Genomic DNA, 6,966 nt, shown 5'->3' with positions numbered 1-6,966 from the left:
TTTATCTGACACCTAAATTGTTACATTTAATAATTTGGTTTCTACAACCGTTTGAGACATGTATCTAGAAGATCAACTAAAGGTTAATTTGTTTAAACTTACAAGAAGAAATTTAAAAAAAAAAACAAGCGTATTCTATGTAAGTGTATTTTTAAGTAGATAGGATTTATTTCTAAAAAAACAGAAAACTGTTTAGAAGATTGACTGTGAAAAGAGCTTGAGAAGTAGACAACAGCAGTGACTCCATCCCCTGCAATTACATTCTAATAAATAAAAAAACCTTCAACTAATAATCATTTCCATATCAATACGCTTCAATAACAACACTAAAATATCGAAGTGGCTACTCCAAAACGGAGTCAAAACACACAACAGCTGCTAACAATACAAAAGTTTAATTTTATTGCGTGTGGATACATATAGAGAGAATAAAAAAGAGTGTTTTGAACTCCAAGTATATAATGAAAAAGTGAATCAGATAAAATGAAAACTCACAATCACTTTTTTTTTTATCAATAAACCTTAATTGTTAGTATTATTAGTTGAGGGATTCAAACCTATGATCTTTTTCTTTTTTTTCCCCTTTACCATTAGATCAACTTTATATCTCCATGCAATCACCTTTCTTAGAACATAGAAACACCCTTCCCCAAAATACAGATAATCAAACCCCATCTCTAATGATATCAACAATAAAAACCCAACCTTCCATGCATTGTAACACTACAATGCATCTATTTAACACTACTCAAAACAAGGAAAAAAAATGCCATCAGCACATAGCTTAATGTCCTTCTCCAAACCTTCCGATATGACACTATCCACCTTCACCAAAACGTTTTTCTGATATGACTATTTTTTAAACTTGATAGATTGAGACAAAACTCTAATTTACAGTATATATAAATTAAGATAAAAGATTTATAAGGAAATGTATAAACTAAAAAAAAATCATTTAGTATGCTTTAACATATCTTAATATACAATAATGATGCAATAATACATCTTTCAAATCTTATTTAGAATATAAATTTTAGAACCGTCCATATCTATCCTATTGATCTGAAGTTCAGACCCCTGGATCCTGCTGAACCAGCCAACCAGGTTTCTTTCCTTTGCTTGTAAGTTGTAACTTCCTAAAGTTTGAGGTTGGTATGAAGACTCAGATCCTCGTGCATCCTGATAGGGGAGGATGAGGAAAACCAGCCTTGTCTTTCCATCACCGTCTAAGCCTGAGTTCAGAGAGCATGCAGAACAGAACTAACAGTATAAGGAACACTCTAGGTGGTACTTTAAGACACCTATTGACTTCGGTCTTATCAATAAAATTAAGACAGCTTCTTTTTTATTTGAGAAAATACAAATGGAATTCAAATTAATAAAAAGTGCAAAGTTAATCATAGTCGCAGATTATGAAGTTCACAAAAAAATATGTTGCCCATTAGATCATCAAGTACCCTAAACATAAAGGCAAAAAATATTCTTCCAATTGAATTAGAAACTAGATCGGTTTGTAAATAGAAAGAGACTAAACTTCAAAACAAAATTGATAAATCGAAATTCATATTGGCAAATGGTTTCATAATTTGTCGTATACTTAGCAATAATTTTGATATGAATAATTCCCAAGCTACTTTGCATACAATCAGGGTGTTTGGATTGATGGTAAGGAATCAAAAATCATAGAGTCCCACCAAGATTTCCCACAACACTAGAGAGTAGTTTTAAGGTTACCATGATTTTACACCGCGGTTCCAAACACGTTGAATATAAAATCTTGATAACCACATTCAATCATAAACCTCTTGGGTGACAATAAGAAAATTAATTAATTATTTATTCCTCCAATTAGAAGAAGGCTTTCCTTGTAAATTCCTATCTAACTAGGGGTGGAAACAAGTTAGGTCAATGAGATCAGGCTTTAACGGGTCTGAGCTTGACCTACATAATAATTACTAAGTCTGAACCTATCCAATATCATAATTACTAAATTTGAGTCTAACCTACATCATAATTTCCAAAGTCTAAGTCAGGCCTATTTACTTATTACAGACCTTTCTTTTTTAAGCCTTAGTTTGACCTATTTAAAAGTTTGTTTACGTGACCTATTCTGTATAAGGGCTTATAAACAAGCCAATAGGCCTAACTAGGCCAACGAGTCTAAACAGGTCAATAAGCCTAAATGGACCTATATATAATTATATATTATTAATTTATTATATAAATAGGTCAGCCTGTGAGGTTTAATAGACTTTTTTTAAAGCCTAAAGTTTGACCTTTTTAGTTAAAAAGACTTTTTAAAAAGCCTAAGTCTACCCTTTATAATAAATAGGTTAGGCCAGGCTAAGCCTTTCACGGGCCAAGCCGCAGGCACCCAATGGGTCACTTGACCTATTTTCACTCATATATTTGACAACAATAAGTACATCCTTTAACACCGAGATTCTCAATCACGGTACTTAAATCAAACCAAGCTAGTTCACTATCTTTTTTTCTAAAGAATAATTTGTCATTTTGTCCAACTCAGATAGGATCCTCAACCATAGATAAGGATCCAACAATGAAAAGTTTAGTCCATTTTTTTTTTACACCCAGTTAACCCAAAATTGATATGTGAAAATTAATTGTCTCTACATAATCGGATACTAAAGCAATGGACCCATTTAACACCACCAAATGTCAGCCATGTTAAACTCATATGTTGAATTAATGAATGTTCTAATTTCAACCATGTCTGACGGCATAGGTGTTGTAAGAAACACCTCATTCCTCAAGTCAAATGACACCAAACAATCTCCGGGTGCACTTTCACCCAGCCAATGGCACATTCCATTCATGTACACTTGGAAACCTACAATTTCATGAAAAGATTGAGGCACGTGGACATCAAGTTTACTCAAGTGTTACTTCTTAGCCTATATATCTCCCACAAATCGCGAAAATCTTCCCATGACAAATCTTCCCTCGATATACCTCGCCTATCAACAATAAAATCATCCGGAACTTCAAAAAATGTTACATGACGAATCACTTTATAGTCATCTATAACATGGTCATAACTCAATCCATGTAGATGAATCGCAGGTTTCACAAAAGGTGGTACAGACTCAATGGGGCTAGGAGGAATGACCTTGAATTGCTTGGTTGTTGGATTCCACAATACAACATGTGTTCCACTCTTGATAAAAAGGGTGCCATTAATACTACCAGAACCCAACATCTGAATGTAATTGGGATTTTCTTAAAATGGAGGTGGTCGATCTAATTTGACCTTATTCTCAAACCTTTCACCGGAAATCCAATACGATACAGAATATGAATCATCCGACACAAATGGTTCAAGGTGTTGTAAGAGGACAGATGTTTCATTATAATCGTAAGAACAACAATAGTTAAATATAAAATTGTAGGGTTTTCAAACAAAAGCCTCCATGATTTGCAACAACATCCAAATGGCTTCAAAGATTTTAGAGGCAGTTTTGACATAATTGAGAAAGCAAGATCGTCAGGAATATTTTGGTTGCTTACCTTTGCCTTTTCATTTCTTGGAGTCACTCCCACATCCACAGATTTTTCCAGTTAACACGAGTTTGGAAATGAAATTGAGTAAACCCAAAACCCACTCGAGCGTCCTTTTGCAAATGTAAAACAACTGTTATACTCACAGGATTTATAAAAACAAAATAATCATCTCAATTATTCAATTAAAAAATGTTATCTAAACAATGATCATAAAAGATTTTTATATTATTTTTATATATTTTTATTTAAAGCTTTCTTCAATATTCTTGTACATATCTTTATTTATCTCATCATTTTTAGTATTCAATAATTAATAGTTAAATTTTTACTTTGTCAATTTGTTTGTAATTTATCTTTTTTCTTAAATGTTTTTCTTTATTTAAAAAATAAATAAATATGTCAATAAAATTTTTTAATCTAAAAGAAAGGTCTATTAAAAAAAAAAACAAGGCATATCTAATATTTAATATTTAATCATAAAATTTAATATTATCATCCAATTACAAAAATGACTTTTAATATTATTATTCTAAAAGTAAACAAACTTACTATATATCTGAGATCATCATTATTATGCAAAAGTACATTACCCGATCACTGCATAATTATTTTTTATTTAGGACATTTAGTATTGATGATAAATATTCTCATATAAGTTTCTTAAAAATAAAATAATAACATAGTATTTTTATCACAAAATTTAAGGTTGTATCTTTCTTAACTTAAATAATTTATTTTATATTTTTTTTAAGAAAATAGAAATTTGGAAAAAATATTAAAAATCGGGATGGCTATTTTTATAAAAATATGAAAAGAAATTAAGACTTAACTTTACGGATTATATATATATAAAAAATATAATACACGGGATGAATATTTATTATAAAAGTAAGTAGAAACAATTACTTTGAATTCATGAAAATAATTTTTTTACTAAATATTTTTGTCCAATCCAAATTAAAAAAATGATACATAATTAGTATACATAAAAAATTTAAACCAACATAATCATTATTATTTTCTTTTAAAAAAACCTTAATTACAAAATTTGTATCCTTATTTCATCTATTTGAGCACATCACTCTCCTATTTTTTAATTCACTATTTGAATCTTTCTATATTTCAAAATTCATTATCTTAGATCTTCAAATGAATGACACACTCTTTTACTATTATACTCACATGATCATTTGAAAATTTGATACAAAATATAATATTATATAAGTTTTATGTAAAAATAGTTTAAAATTCAAATTTGATTCTTTTTTAATTTATTATATTTTTATAATTTTATATATTATCTTTTAAAAGATAATATATAAGATTGAACTTTATTTCTGTATAAACTAAAATATGTATACTTATATAAGTTTTATTTTAATTTTATATATTATATTTTTATAATCTTATGTATTTTTATCATATTATTTAAAACTTATTTTATACATGCAGTAAATATATAATATAAATTTTATCTTTAATGTATAATTTTTTATATAAATTATAATTTCATAAAATCATAGTATTTTATTATTTTTTTAAATATTTATATATATGATTTAATGAAAATAATTTTTTATTTATATTAAAATATTCTTATTATTTGTTATAATAGTATTCTTATTTAAATTTAAATTTATTTAATTAGGTACGTAATTTTTTAAAGAATTAAATTATATAGTAAAGATACATAAATAAATAAAATAACAATATTTTCTAATTTTTAAAATATTTATGTATATGATTTATTGACATTATTATTTTTATCTACATTACAATAAATAATATGAATATCTTAATACAAATAAAAAAAATATTATCATTAAATCACAAACATTATCTTAAAAGATAAATATAATATATAAAATAAAAATAAAACTTTTCTAAATGTACATATTATAATTTATGTGAAAATATAATTTAATGTTATATACTATATTTTAAAAGATAATATATAAGATTATAAAAATATAATAAATTAAAAAAGAATAAAATTTGAATTTTAAACTATTTTTACATAAAACTTATATTAATATTATATTTTTTACCAAATATATAATGGTAAAAGTATGTCTTTCTTGCTTGAAGGATCATGATTTTAATTTTTCATTAAGCATTAAAATATAGGACTAAAATAATATATTGTTAAATACAGGAAAATTCAAATATAAATTAAAATTCAAATAGTGAATTAAAAAGATAGGGAAGCCTCAATAAAATTGGAGTCTAAAATTAATTTTTAAACAAATTATTATTTTTTTTTATTATCTTCTCACTTAATAAATTATTCATGAATTTTTATTTTACCGGGAAAAAATTTAATTTTCTTTTATACATTGATATGTATATATCAATATATTAAAATAAAAATTATATATTGAATATAACACATAAGAAAAAATATTTATTTCTTATAAAAGCAATTAAAAGTATCAACTTAATTTATATGAATGAATAATTTATCTGAAATCATATTAATATTTAATTTATTGTGATGAAATTATATTTTTATTATAATAATTTTAATTTAAATATATTTTCTATGACTTTCTCTTTCCTGGTTTTTTTTTATGAACATGGAAAGTATAAAAAAAATATAACAAATGGGGATGAATATTTCTCATAAATGTATAAAGAGAAATTTAGGTTTAGCTTGTCATATAAAATATAACATGCGGGGATTAGCATTTTTTTTATAATAATAAGTAGCGAAATTTACACTAAATTTACGAGGATAAAAATTTTTACTAAAGATTTTTGCGCAATTAAAGTTAGATTTTTTTTACTTAATTAATATATATTTAATCATATAAAAAATAAAATTAGTTCAACATGATTACTATTATTTTTCCATCCAAAATTAGTGTCTAAGATTTATTTTTAAGCAAATAACTATTCATTTATTTTGTTATCTTCTCACTTAAATAAAATAAATTATTCGTGATTTTTTCTACTTGGACAAATTTTCATTTTCTTTTAGACATTGATATGTATATTGTAATATATTAAAATAAAAATTATATATAAAATATAACACAATGTGTGATGAATTTTTTTTATAAAAAAATAAGTAAAAATATTATTCACTTAATTCACTGGATAAACAATTTAGCTGAAGTCATGCTAATATCTAAATTATTATGAAAAAATGTAAAATTATATTTTATTATAATAATTCAAATTTAAATATATTTTAAATTTTTTTAATGTTTTATTTTACAAAGTGAAAAAAAAAGTTAATGGGGTTTGTCTTGAATAGTGTGCCTGAGTTATTAAAAAAAATTACACTGTTTTTAATTTTTATGGATAAAAAACTGAAAATGAATATTTTTTTTATGAAAGTGCGAAGAGAAAAATATAACAAACTACATTACAGATAACATAAAATCCTAATAAAAAATTTAAAATGTTTTTTTATTCCTTGTAACACACAGGTCAATGTCT

At 25.1% G+C, this 6,966-nt stretch overlaps 1 long non-coding RNA gene across 1 annotated transcript; it reads right to left on the bottom strand.

Annotated features, from left to right (window-relative positions):
* Positions 1-903: 903 nt before the first annotated feature.
* On the bottom strand, positions 904-3,659 carry LOC114406815. The gene is made up of 2 exons (XR_003665512.1): positions 3,529-3,659; positions 904-1,232 (listed from the first exon to the last, which is right to left on the bottom strand). It is a non-coding gene; the product is annotated as an uncharacterized LOC114406815 (long non-coding RNA).
* Positions 3,660-6,966: the final 3,307 nt, after the last annotated feature.

Source organism: Glycine soja, chromosome 3 (assembly GCF_004193775.1).
Source record: "Glycine soja cultivar W05 chromosome 3, ASM419377v2, whole genome shotgun sequence".
Classification (NCBI taxonomy): domain Eukaryota; kingdom Viridiplantae; phylum Streptophyta; class Magnoliopsida; order Fabales; family Fabaceae; genus Glycine; species Glycine soja.
Note: the sequence above shows the minus strand (reverse complement) of the source record. Positions and strands in the feature narration are given on the sequence as shown.